This window comes from Amphiprion ocellaris, unplaced genomic scaffold (assembly GCF_022539595.1).
Source record: "Amphiprion ocellaris isolate individual 3 ecotype Okinawa unplaced genomic scaffold, ASM2253959v1 Aocel_unscaffolded279, whole genome shotgun sequence".
In the NCBI taxonomy this organism is placed as follows: Eukaryota; Metazoa; Chordata; class Actinopteri; family Pomacentridae; genus Amphiprion; species Amphiprion ocellaris.
The window spans coordinates 18487-32759 of NW_026559454.1; the positions used below are offsets into that span (position 1 = coordinate 18487).

The following is a 14273-nucleotide window of genomic DNA, read 5'->3' on the forward strand; positions in this document are numbered from 1 at the left end:
ATTAAATGTACTCTTAATTTGATCTACCTGTGTCATCTCTTCATTGATGAACATCCACCTTCAGATCAACATCATTTCAGTCTCATTTCCATCATTCATCTTTCTCTGCTTCTTTCTCTGCAGATTGCCAGGATTTCTTAAAGAAGTGCCTCACGATGGTCCCTGAACGTCGACCCAAACTGATGGAGCTTCTGCATCATCCATGGCTGAGATAGAAACACCACTCAGACACAACACAAACATCACATGACACATAAAGCCTTAATTATCCTTCATATTTTTTTTTTAAAAAGTAGAAAACGTGTCCTCATCTCTTCAAGGAGAGATGACAAAATCTCAATCAAACCACCGCGTACTGGCAGCTGTAGAGAATACAAAGATGATAAAACTTACTAAACACGAAACTTCACAAACTCGCTGTTACAGGAAATACACCGTTATTTCCCAAGTCTGCAGAGTCTCACAGACTTCGGAAAATCAGTAAAACATGCAGACTTGTTCGTACTCGACGGAAATCAAAATTAATAAAATAAATTAAAATGAACAATACAATAAAAAATAACTAGAAATTACCAATACAATAAAAATAACTAAAATACATCAAAATTAACAATACAATAAAAATGATGAAAATAAATAAAAACTGATGTTCCAATAAAATGAATAAAATAAATGAAAATTAACAGTACAATAAAAATGATTAAAAAAATACAGAAAAATTGACAGTACAATCAAAATGATTAAAATAAATAAATATTGACAATGCAATAAAAATGATTAAAATAAATAAAATTTACCAATACAGTAAAAATAAATGAAATAATTATAAATTAAACATGCAACAGAAATAAAATAAATAAAACGTAATACAATAAAATTAATTAAACAGAAAAAATTAGCAATACAATAAAAATTAATGAAATAATGAAAATTAATAATACAATAAAAATGACGGAAATAAATAAAAATTACAAAAACAATGAAATTAAATAAATCAATTAGAAGTTAATAATGCAATAAAAATAAACAAAAAATACATAAAACCTACAATAAAAACGAATAAGTTTTTAAGAATTATCAATACAATAAAAACAAATAAAATAATTAGAAATTAACAATACAATAAAAATGAATGTAAAAAATAAAACCTAATACAATAAAAATGAATTAAATAGGAAAAAATAAAAATACAATAAAAATTAATGAAATAATGAAAATTAACAATACAATAAAAATGAATGAAATCAATAAAAAAACTAAAATTCCAATAAAAATTATCAAAATAAAAAAATGACAATACAATAAAAATGACTAAAAAAAAATCAAATTACCAAACAATAAAAATAAATGTAATAATTAGAAATTAATGATGCAATAAAAATAACTGAAATAAATAAAACTTAATAAAATAAAAATGAATAAATTAAAAAAATTTATCGATACCACAAAAATAAATAAAATAATTAGAAATGAACAATACGATAAAATGAATGAAATAATGAAAATTAACAATGCAATAAAAATTAATAAAATCAATAAAAACTGACAATACAATAAGAATGACTAAAGAAAAATTAGCAATACAATAAAATTACATTAAGAAAATAACATTAACAATATAATGAAAATAAATGAAATAATTAGAAATTAATAATACAATAAAAATAAATAAAACTTAATACAATAAAAATGAATGAAATAAAACATTATCAATACAATGAAAATGAATAAAATAAGTACAAATTAACAATACAATAAAAATTTATGAAAGAATGAAAATTAACAATACAATAAAAATTAATGAAATAATAAAAATTAACGACAGTAAAAATGAATGAAATAAATAAAAATTAACCATACAATAAAATGATTAAATTCTATGAAAATTGACAATACAATAAAAATGACTAAAATAAATCAAATTACCAAAAAATACAAAAGAAATGTAATAATTAGAAATTAATAATACAATAAAAATAAGTAAAATAAAGCATAATAAAATGAAAATGAATTAAATAAAAAAATTGTAAATACAATACAAATAAATAAAATGATTAGAAATTAACAATACAATAAAAATGAATGAAATAAATAAAATTATCAATACACTAAAAATGATTAAAATAAATAAAAATTGTTAATACAATAAAAATTCATCAAATAATGAAAATTAACAATACAATAAAAAGTAATAAAATAGAAAAAAATAATACAATAAAAATTAGTGAAATAATGAAAGTTAACAATACAATAAAAATTATTAAAATCAATAAAAAATTGACAATACAATAAAAATTATTAAAACAAATAAAATTATCAATACAATAAAATTAAATTAAAAAATAAAATCAACCAGATAATAAAATAAATTTTAAAATTAGAAATTATTGATTGATACAATACAAATAAATAAAACTTAATGAAATAAAAATGAATTGAATAAAAAAAATTGTAAATACAATACAAATAAATAAAATGATTAGAAATTAACAATACAATAAAAATTAATGAAATAAATAAAAATTAACTATGCACTAAAAATGATTAAAATCAATAAAAATTGACAATACAATAAAAATGACTAAATAAATGAAACTACCAAAACAATAACAAATAAATGTAATAATTAGAACTTAATAATACAAAAAACATAAAATGTAATAAAATATAAATGAATAAAATAAAAATTTAGAATTACAATAACAATGAATAACAGAATGAGAAATTAACAATACAATAAAAATGACAAAATTAAAACTGATTACAATAGAAATTAATAAAATATAAAAAATTAACAATACAATAAAAATGACTAAATAAAATAAAAAATAAAATTAACAATATAATAAAATAAAAATAAAAATTTAAAATTAATAATACAATAAAATAAAAACCTAACAAAATAAAAATGGATAAAACTAAAAAGTATCAAGACAATTAAAATCAATAAAATAACTTGAAATTAATAATATAAAAAAGGAAACAATAAAAAATTAATGAAATGACGAAAATTAGCAATACAATAAAAATTAATGAAATAAATAAAAATTAACAATACACTAAAAATGATTAAAATAAATAAAAATTGTTAATACAATAAAAATTAATGAAATAATGAAAGTTAACAATACAATAAAAATTATTAAAATCAATAAAAATTGACAATACAATAAAATTATTAAAATAAATAAAATTATCAATACAATAAAATCAAATTAAAAAATGAAATTAACCAGATAATAAAATAAATTAAATAATTAGAAATTATTGATACAATGCAAATAAATAAAATTAATGAAATAAAAATGAATTAAATAAAGAAATTGTAAATACAATACAAATAAATAAAATGATTAGAAATTAACAATACAATAAAAATGAATGAAATAAATAAAAATTAACAATGCACTAAAAATGATTAAAATAAAAAAATTGACAATACAAAAAAATGACTAAAATAAATGAAACTACCAAAACAATAACAAATAAATGTAAGAATTAGAAATTAATAATACAATTAAAAATAAAACATAATAAAATATAAATAACATAAAAATTTAGAATTACAATAAAAATGAATAAAATAAAACTGATTACAGTAGAAATTAATAAAATAGAAAAAATTGACAATACAATAAAATGACTAAATAAAATAAAAAATAAAATTAACAATATAATACAAGAAATTATGAGAAATTAATAATACAATAAAATAAAACTTAATAAAATAAAAATGAATTAAACAAAAAATTATCAATACAATACAAATAAATAAAATAATTAGAAATTAACAACACAACAAAAATGAATAAAGTAAATAAAACCTAATACAATAAAAATTAATGAAATGATGAAAATTAGCAATACAATAAAAATGAATGAAATAATTAAAATTAACAATACAATAAAAATGATTAAAATCAATAAAAATTGACAATACAATAACAATTCATCAAATAATGAAAATTAACAATACAATAAAAATGAATGAAATAGAAAAAATAATAATACAAGAAAAAGTCATGATTAATGAAAATTAACAATACAATAAAAAAAATATTAAAATCAATAAACATTGACAATACAATAAAAATTGTTAAAACCAATAAAATTTGAAAATACCATAAAAATTCCGAAAAATAATAAAATTACCAATACAATAAAAATCATTAAATCAAGGAAAATTAACATTACAAAAAAAATTCTTAAAATCAATAAAAATATTGACAATACAATAAAAATTACTGAAATAATGAAAATTAGCAATACAATAAAAATTATTAAAATCAATAAAAAAAATAACAATACAAAAATGATTAAAATACATAAAATTTTACAATACAATAAAAATTTATCAAATAATGAAAACTAACATTACAATAAAAATGAAAAAAAAGAATAAAAATGAATGAAATAATGAAATGTTAATTTTCATTATTTCATTCATTTTTATTCTTTTTTATACAATGAAAATGAATAAAATAAATAACAATTACCAATAAAATAAAAATTGTTAAAATCAATAATTGACAATACAATAAAAAGGACTAAACTACATAAAATTACCAATACAATAAAAATTAATGAAATAATGGAAATTACCAAAACAATAAAATAATGAATAAAATAAAAAAAATTACCAATACAATAAAATTAAATGAAAAAATTAATAATACAATAAAAATAAATAAAAGTTATTACAATAAAAATAAATAAAATAAATAAAAATTAATGAAGTAATGAAAATTAACACTACAATAAAAATTGTTTAAATCAACACAAATTGACAATACAATAAAAATGACAAAAATAATGAAAATTATCAATACAACAAAAAAGAATAAAGTCAATAAAAATTTACAATACAATAAAAATCATTAAAATAAACAGAAATTGACAATACAATAAATGAAAAATTAACAGTACAATAAAAAATGAATTAAAATCAATAAAAATTGACATTACAATAAAAATTAAATAAATAAGTAAAAATTAAGAATACAATAGAAATTAATAAAAGAGTGTTGGAATTTATGTGACACGAACCGTCTCGAACTTGTAGAAATTATATCTCAAACCATGGCGTACTTGCTGATTCGCAAAGTATAAAGTATTAAGTAAAAATGCGAAAATTTTCATCCGTCAAAGGCTTTCAACCCCTACAATTAAAAGGAACCAAATAAATAAAAATTTGCAATACAATAAAAAGAAATAAAATATAAATTAACAGTACAATAAAATGAATAAAATAAACAGAAATTAACAATTCAATAAAAACAAATAAAATAAACAGAAATTAACAATTCATTAAAAACAAAAAAAAATAAACAGAAATTAACAATATAATAAAAATTAATAAAATAAAATTTATTATACAATAAAAATTAACTCAATAATGCTTTTCCTCAACAACATCTCTATGACTGAAACACATTGTGGCCAGAACGTTCCACATTTGTTAATATATCATATTAGATGAACATTTTATAAAAAATCACCAGAGGCCTCACTCACAATTGGAAAACACTCTTTAAATGTTGTTTTGAGAACGTTCCTACTTTGTAATCAAAGAACATAATCTGTGTTCCTGACTACATCTTTTGAATGTTGACGCTAAAAGAATCATATTAACTTTACAGGAACATTTCTGGAAATGAAAATATTTGTAAAACGTAGTTTAAACATTAGACTAAAACATGATTAGAACCTGCAGCTAATGTTAGCCAGAGTGGTGGGAACGTTCTCCTGTGGAGCTTCAGAACCTCACCCTCCGCTATGTTTCATGTTTCAGAATGGGAAGCGCCTTTATAGAAGTGGCAGGAAGTGGATTCAGGCTGATCCTGGTTCTGGAGAGACCGGTTCCCTCCGGAGGGCAGCGGAGGTTTGCTGGAGGAGGCGGAGGCCAAGGTAGGCTGTTGGGAGAATCCTGTTTCTGAGGTTTTAGTTTACCTCACAGTAGAACATTCTGAACTGTTTATTACAAGTTTACAAAACCTCACGTCCTCACGAATGTTAGAAGTATACATGGTACCATCATCTTCCTAAGTCTGAGCCACTCATGCAGGCTTTGGAAAATGAAGGAACTTACGTTAAGCAGACTCACTTGTATAAAGTAAAGTTTTAAAATACACGTCGACCTGTCATCGACCCAAGTCTGCACAGAGTCTGGTGACTTCAAAATGACTACATTTAGGGACTCGCATCTCTCCAAGGCTGCATTAACTCTCACAGACTTGAGGAGATCACGAAGTTTCAGTTGGACCCTCATGTATTCGCCGATGCAGAAAGAACAAGTCTTCTTCCCAAGTCTGTTCAAAGTCTTGTACACTTTGGCAGGTGATGAAATTTATGAATTCTTAAGTACTCACCAATGTTGAAGGTATACGTCGTACTGTCATCTTACCAAGTCTGCACAAATTCTGGTAGACTTTGGAAAATGCCGAACGTTACATTACATGGACTCATTTGTACTCGTAGACGCAGGAAGTGTACATCCTATCGTCCTCTCCCAAAGTCTGTACAAACTCTTAAAATCTTTGGAAGAGGACGGTACGACTTCAGTTGTCTGCATCACTGAGTACGAGGAAATCCATGTAACGTAACTTTCGGCATTTTTTAACGTGATAAAATTTCCCTTCATTTAAATTTACTTCACACTGACTCATACTTGCTTTCTCAAAAAAATACAAGATGTATTTCCATCTTCTGAAGTCTGCACAGACTCTGGTAGACTTGAGAAGTTGACGAAACATTCCAAACCTAACATACGCGCCGACGTTGAACGTATGTGTCGTACCATCATCTTCCCAAACTCTTGTGGACTTCTTGAAAGTGTGTCAGAGCAACTGTCATCATTTTCCACTTAATGCTGCTCTGATGCTGTTTTCTGTCAAACCACAAGAACTCATGTTGTTTTTTCTTCCTTCTCTCCTGCAGCCTCCATCCAGCCGTCCGTGGAAAGGGGATCTCTCTTTGAATTGCCTTTCCCGAGGTTTCTTCCCATCTTCCATGGGGAGTTTTTTCTCGTCTTCATAGAGAGCTTGGGCTGGATCAAGACCTCCTCAAAAATAAAACTTCATTATAATAAATAAAACATCATTATAGATTATTTCCAGATTACATTTAGAGTTACATCCTGGTTAATAAGTTGTTTACACAAAACCAAGTTGAGCTGCACATTTTAGAGGACATTGTACATTTATTATATAATGTATTAAAGAGCTACTTTACAGATTCAGATTAATAATTCAAAATATAAGTTCTGGTGTATTATTAGATGCTTTTTTTTCCCCTAGTGGAAATTCACAAGATGTAAAATAAATAAAAAATTAAAGCCAGCCTCAGCTTTACCAGCTGCAAAATTAAAGTTATCTACATGCTAATGCATTTAAAAGGTGTAACCCCGTTATATAAAATACACTTTTACAAGTTAATTAAATTAGTTAAATGCATGGTTGCAAGATTACAAGCCCAAGGTACTGATTTAGCTAAACCTTTTAAGTTGCAAACATTTATTTATGTTTATATTGTTTTGACATAATAACGTTTCACCAACTTAATATTGTGAATAATTTAAAATTGGATTTTTTGCTGGAGTTGATTTAAAACTAAATTCAAATTGAAGTAACTTCCATCTTCAGTCTGTTCAGACTTCCGTGGAGAGTGACTCCAACGAGTTTAGCCTATTTTTGTCAGGCTTTGCCGTCTGGCAGAGTCGTATCTATTGGTTGAAAGCAGAGGATCTGTGCTTGACGGGGGTTTGGGTGGTGCTCGGTGGAGCTTGTGGGCGGAGTCAGTGAGGACTTCACCAGGGGGTTGGGCCCGGGCAGCAAAAGGTCAGGGGTCATCGCTTCTCGGCCTTTTGGCTAAGATCAAATGTAGGATCTGTTCTTATCAGTTTAATATCTGATACGTCCTCCAATGTGAGGACTATATATTAAATGGATTTTTAGCACTGGGAGCTGAAAGAGGGGTTTGCTCCTTTCACTCCACGCATCGACCTGGTACTGCAGTGCTGCCAGGAATGGTGCATCCTTCTCTGGCCTTGTAGAATGGAAGTAAAACAAGCTAATAACAACGCTTTGGCAGATTGGGCAGTGACCACCAAAGCTGTCAAACAAAGCCAGCAGCACCAGCTGCTTCTGTGGCGTCGTCATGCTTACGCAACTCAGTTTGAAGAGAGAGTGGTTTTCCTCTTGGCAGCTGGACGGCAAAGGTCTTCAGTCACACTATCCAAGTCAGATCTTTCTGCACGGGTTTCAGCGAGTTGGAGAAAGAACAGAAGGGTCGAACGGTGAGCTTTCAGTCACACTATGGTCTCACAATGGGTGGAAGTGCAAAAGTAGCTGCTTGGTGGCTCGTGGCCGTTCCACCATCAGCACTGAGAACACACACAGCCACACAATTCTGGAAACACAATGGTGAGACCGGTGAAAGTGAAAAATGGCTCCTCAAATGCAGCACAGTACAGGACAAGGCAGCCTGGTGTCACGTTGCGCACAACAAAGCAAGCATCATTCTTGCAAATTCCTTGTCCGTACCCTAGCAGTGGTTGTTCCTTGAGGACAGCGTTGCTCACGGCAGTTATCCTGTGTGAAAGCTACATTTGAAACGTTCTTTCTTGACTCAGTTGAGTTCAGTGAAGTGGCCAGAAAATGTGGCCAGACGTCCTGCGGACCTGTGGGTGGCCCGCTGTTGAGTATCACTGGGCTCCCACAGTGTCAGGCTGATTGGATGAAGCTTCAGTGTGTTGTATTGTATGTCTTTAAGGATGTTTTTATTTGAGTCATTTTGTGGTTTATTTTATTTTCCATCTATTTATGTTGTTTATTGTTTTATTTAGTTAATTTTGTTTCACTTATTGGCTATTTCTGTCTCATTTAACATCTCTGTATTTCATTTTGGCCTATTCATGTTTCATTCTGCTAATTTACCTCTTGATTTTTTTGTCCATTTTAATAATTTTGTGGCTCATATTTGGCCATTTCGCACCTCTTAATTACCTTTTTTGTTCTACTTTGTTACTTTTGTTGTATATTTTGTTTATTTTATATCCCATTTTGATCATTTTGTGTTTAATTTTGGCCATGTTGTTTCTCAGTTTGATCCTTTTCTATCTTTCCATGTTGTTTTTAGTTCCATTTTGGTCATTTTGCATGTGTTCATGGATTCTAATTTTCCATGTTGGACATTTTACCCACTTCAGTCATTTTATATGGTTTTATGTGATTGTTCTTGTCCCATATGGGTGATTTTGTGCCTCCCTGTGTCTCCACACTTGTGGAAACAAATCTCACAAACAAATCAAGCACTTGTCCTGTAACTTTGTCCTGTGCAGAGACCATCAGCGACCCTTTAGAGGGCTGCAGTCAGCGAGGAGAGAAGAGGAAAGCTGCTGATGCTGCTGAAGCTCCAACTAAAAAGAGGAGTCTTCAACCGGTGGAGGACAGAGTAGAGCTGTCAGAAGAGGAACAAAGAGGTCAGCAGGAAGAGATGTGGTGGAAAAATGAAGATTTGTGTCATTTATATCCCTCACAGTTGTAGTAAAACTAAATCTGTGTCTGTTCAGCCCAATTCGACAGCAAATACGAGCAGCAGCATCAGCTCAGAGAAGGAGGTTGTGGGTCCGTGTTCGCCGGCCGCCGCAAATCAGACAGTTTGCTGGTAAGATATGAAGAAGCACTTGTAATGTGGTTGTGTACAGCTTTTTACAAAACATGAGAGGTTTGGTTCCTGTTTGAAGCTGAAATGTTTCATGTCAGAAAATACTAAGCAAAAGCTAGTAATTTCCTGGAACTGGGTTTTTCTTGGTTATGAAAATAAGAATTAAGAAGAAAAAAATCAAGCTTACACGAGAGACTCTCGCTGAACTCTAGATATAGGCTCTACTAGCCTTCAATCAGAGGCTGATCTTATAGGATACAGTTCATTTACTGGTTGTTTAACGTAAGTTTTGGCTCCGTATGTTTTTAATACTGTGCATATCGGTGGAGAAATATTTTTTAGAAACAAATAATCTGATGCTATAGACAGGGGCGGATCCAGATTAATTTTAGTTGGGGGGGCACAACAGATATTTTGGGAGGGTCACTGAAAAGTTGTAAGAAAAAATTAAAGCTGCTACCGACCTCTCACTTTTACAAAATATTTTTCATGTTTTTATTTGCTCTTTAACCCAGTAGCACTGGTTGTTTATTTTATCACACTGGCTGTTTATTTTATCACACTGGTTGTTTATTTTATTGCACTGGCTGTGTATTTCGTCGCACTGGCTGTTTATTTTGTCGCACTGGCTGTTTATTTTATTGCACTGTCTGTTTATTTTATCACACTGGTTGTTTATTTTATCACACTGGCTGTTTATTTTATCGCACTGGCTGTTTATTTTATGGTACTGGTTGTATATTTTATCGCACTGGCTGTTTATTTTATGGTACTGGCAGTTTATTTCGTCGCACTGGCTGTTTATTTCGTCACACTGGTAGTTTATTTCGTCGCACTGGCTGTTTATTCCGTCGCACTGGCTGTTTATTTTATCACACTGGCTGTTTATTTTATCACACTGGCTGTTTATTTTATCGCACTGGCTGTTTATGTTATGGTACTGGCTGTTTATTTTATGGTACTGGTTGTATATTTTATCGCACTGGCTGTTTATTTTATGGTACTGGCAGTTTATTTCGTCGCACTGGCTATTTATTTCGTCACACTGGCTGTTTATTTCGTCACACTGGCTGTTTATTTCGTCACACTGGCTGTTTATTTTATCGCGCTGGTTGTTTATTTTTTTCAAACAAGTTGTATTTTTTTGAACTGGCTGTTTATTTTTTGCATACTAATTGTTTATTTCGTCGCTTTATATTTTGTTTATAAAATATTAATATTATTTGCTCTTCATGGGTTAAAGTGGGATCTGTGACGAGGCAGATCAGTTGTTTATTATTATTTATATTTCACTGAAATTCCTGTCATGTAGAAAAATAGAAACATCTTTGCATGGATTCAGCTAAACTAACTGCAGACACTTAGAGGTGTAAAGTGAAATAAATCCTGTTTTCACAGACTGACTGTTTTTATTCACTTTACTGGTGACATCAGTAGATGCTTGCAGTAAAACCACCACTGCAAATATTTCTGCATTTAAGCATGAGAAGTGAAAACTTCATCCTGAGCTCCACTCAAAGATTTCACTGTGCAGCAGCTCAGTAGTTTAAGAAAAGCACTTAGGTTCAATCTTTGAAATCCAAAACCCACCAGCTGTTGTCTTTAAAAAATGACACCATTTACCAGAGTCACAACCTGTAAAAACAGAAGGAATTGTTGGATTTTCAGCCTTCTTATGGGACTTGAACTTGTCATCTGTGATGTTCAGTTCCATCAGGAGAATTATTCAAATCTAAACTGAACATCGTGATATTTCATCTAAATCAATTTATTCTTCCTTTTTAAAAGAACCAACATAAATGAACCATATTGAACCAAATAGTTTTTATCTTTTTTCTAATTCTAATGATTTTGTGATTGTTCTGTTTCCTTTTGCTGATCTTGTGAAGGACTTTGTCACTTGGATTTTGAAAACTGCCCCATTCATAAATGAAGAGAATTATTCTTGTATTGTTCTGGGAGTTGGTGATGCTGGGATACTGAAGGAGACTGATGTGGACGTCAGGAGGCTGAGCTCTGATTCTATTAAAAGGATCAACTACAGAAGAACCCCGCAGAGTTTAGTTCCAAACAAATGATCTCCAGTCCAAGTTGAAGACATAAAGTGTGATCTGGAGGGAAGTTGTCAGTGTGAATGTGTCGGTTCTCTAGTTAACTCACCTGGTTACGTCTCCATCCTGATGCTGCTCTGCAGGACAGGAGCTTCTGGACCAGCCGGGTGGACCTTCCTTCACTGATCTTCCCAGTGGGAGTGATTCTCAGTTTGCCTTGGTTGACTGCAAACTCCCTAAAATGGACACTTGAGAGGAGATTGTGGACAAATCTATACAACAGCTTGTTTAGTTTGTCCTGTTCTTAAATCAGTAGAAAACTGTTGAGAGTGTTGCTCTAACTCCATGTGTATAAAAGCTCCTCCTACTGACCAATCAGTTCTCTTGAAAACTGTCATCAGCATTAGAAGATCCAGTGGAGCTCAGAGCACCGATAGAGGGAGAGGAAGATCGGAGTTTTTAGAGCTGCAAGCAAAGTCATTTCATTGTTCTACCTCCTTTGTATTACAATACGATTTATGATTCTAGATTGTTCCTGTGAGAAATATTTGAAGTTGTATCCACTGACCTGTAGTGTTCCATACCACATGAGAGTCAGCTTACTTATCGCTTTGAATCATAGTTTGATGTCTTGCAGCCAGAAGAATACAGCTGAGAACATGTTCATTAAACACAACATCCAGTTGGAATTAGAGTCTGATCTACTTGTGTGCTGATAATTTGGTAGTAATATTGTTAATCCTGTTAACTTTCACACAGTCTGCAGTTTTTGCAGCTTTCCCTCCTTCAGCTGCTGCAGCTGTGTTACTGTCAGTCTGTGTTTGGAGTTTATAATCTTTGTGTTTCTCTAATATCATCGTTTGCTCTTCATTTGTAAAACAGGACACTTTGGCTCCAGTATTGTAACGGTCCTGATGATACTGGGACTAAATATGTCGTCTACATGGATCATCTGCTTTTAAAATGACGCAGCAGCAAACATCACAAGAAAAAGTCACTCAGAGAGAATCTTGAACTAATTGAATTTAAAACCAGCAGCAGCATCTGTTGAAGCCTCAGATTAAAACTTGAAGCTTTTAAAGTCTGGAATCATTATTTGATGTCAACTCCAACATGAAGGAGTGCAGAGACAACACAGAATAAACCTACTTTAGTTTGTATTTGGTTGAATAAAGCACCAGAAATGACTCAGCTGTTGTGTCTCTGTGATTCTTGTCACATTTGATGCTTTCAAACTATCTGCCAGTTGGTTCATTCACTGATTGACTGGAGCTCATTGGGAGTCCAAAGGCAACTCTGGATTGTTGGCTTTTCTGTCCTCTGTTTGGAATTCATCAGGTCTGTACCTTACTATGTTCTGCGCTGTGAGATGACAAATGTTGCTCAACAAATCAAAGTGAATTGATTGAGCTCACCTGGATTCAGTGTCCTGCATCCTGTATCTGGAGCCACTGTACAGCCACAACAGAAGCAACAACAAAGCAGCATCAGCTGCAGCTGATCCACCTCAACTTTCTCACATACAGCCTCAATCCAAAGCAGGAGGCGCCACCTGGTGGTCGGAGGAGGAACCAAGAAACAGAGAAGGTCTCCTGCAGACGTGGAGGCAGAATCAGTTCACTTGTTGGCTTTTAATAACCCAGAGAGGTTTTAGTTGCCAGCTGTCTCCAGAGAATGAACAACAGCGTCCTGTGCAGGTTGTGAGGAGATGTAAAAAGCTTACAGCACCTGGTATTCCCAGGCGGTCTCCCATCCAAGTACTAACCAGGCCCGACCCTGCTTAGCTTCCGAGATCAGACGAGATCGGGCGTATTCAGGCTGGTATGGCCGTAAGCGAAGGACTTGGTAACTAACCACAGTTTTATAGATGCTGTGACAAGACGTGGCGGTATATATTTTATTTTTTAGTTACGTCTTTTTCTTTTCTTTTTTTTTCCCTTGTAGAGCTTCTTAAACAAACACTAAAATTGAGTGAAAATGTCCTTTGCAGGAGCCTGTCTCTGCGACACTGTTGTACATGGTGCGATGTGAGGTGATTTATCGTCGCTGACGTGTTTTCTGTGTCACAAACGTTTTCATGTTGGGCTGAAGGTGATGCTACAATCAATACCTTGTTGTGTAACGGCGGCTCTTTACTGCCATGGTGGACAAAGTGTGTTGAGAGCTTCTTGTCACGTTCACATGGACATCAGGACTCAGGGGATGGTGAAGACGGACACGTAGAAAAGGCCCGTAAGCGAGTACTGCTGTCGCTTACGGCCATACCAGGCCTGAATACACCCGATCTCGTCTGATCTCGGAAGCTAAGCAGGGTCGGGCCTGGTTAGTACTTGGATGGGAGACCGCCTGGGAATACCAGGTGCTGTAAGCTTTTTACGTCTCCTCATGACAGTATTTTTATTTTTTTTTATCTTTTATTATCAAAAGTACAAAATTCTGACAAAAGATTTCATTTCACATTATTTTACACATTATCCTAAAAAAGCTTCAAACAATATTTACATACCTTCACACACACAAAAAAAACAAAAACACAAACCTGACGATTTCATAAAACGG

General features: G+C 31.2%; 3 non-coding genes across 3 annotated transcripts; 2 read left to right on the top strand and 1 right to left on the bottom strand.

Moving 5' to 3' along the window:
• Nucleotides 1–7845: 7845 nt before the first annotated feature.
• LOC129348485 (U2 spliceosomal RNA) lies at nucleotides 7846–8037 on the top strand. The gene has a single exon (XR_008601015.1). It is a non-coding gene; the product is annotated as a U2 spliceosomal RNA (small nuclear RNA).
• Nucleotides 8038–13430: 5393 nt separating this feature from the next.
• LOC111570017 (5S ribosomal RNA) lies at nucleotides 13431–13549 on the bottom strand. Its single transcript, XR_002746245.1, has one exon. It is a non-coding gene; the product is annotated as a 5S ribosomal RNA (ribosomal RNA).
• Nucleotides 13550–13965: 416 nt separating this feature from the next.
• On the top strand, nucleotides 13966–14085 carry LOC111577173 (5S ribosomal RNA). Its single transcript, XR_002746899.2, has one exon. It is a non-coding gene; the product is annotated as a 5S ribosomal RNA (ribosomal RNA).
• The last annotated feature ends 188 nt before the right edge of the window (nucleotides 14086–14273 follow it).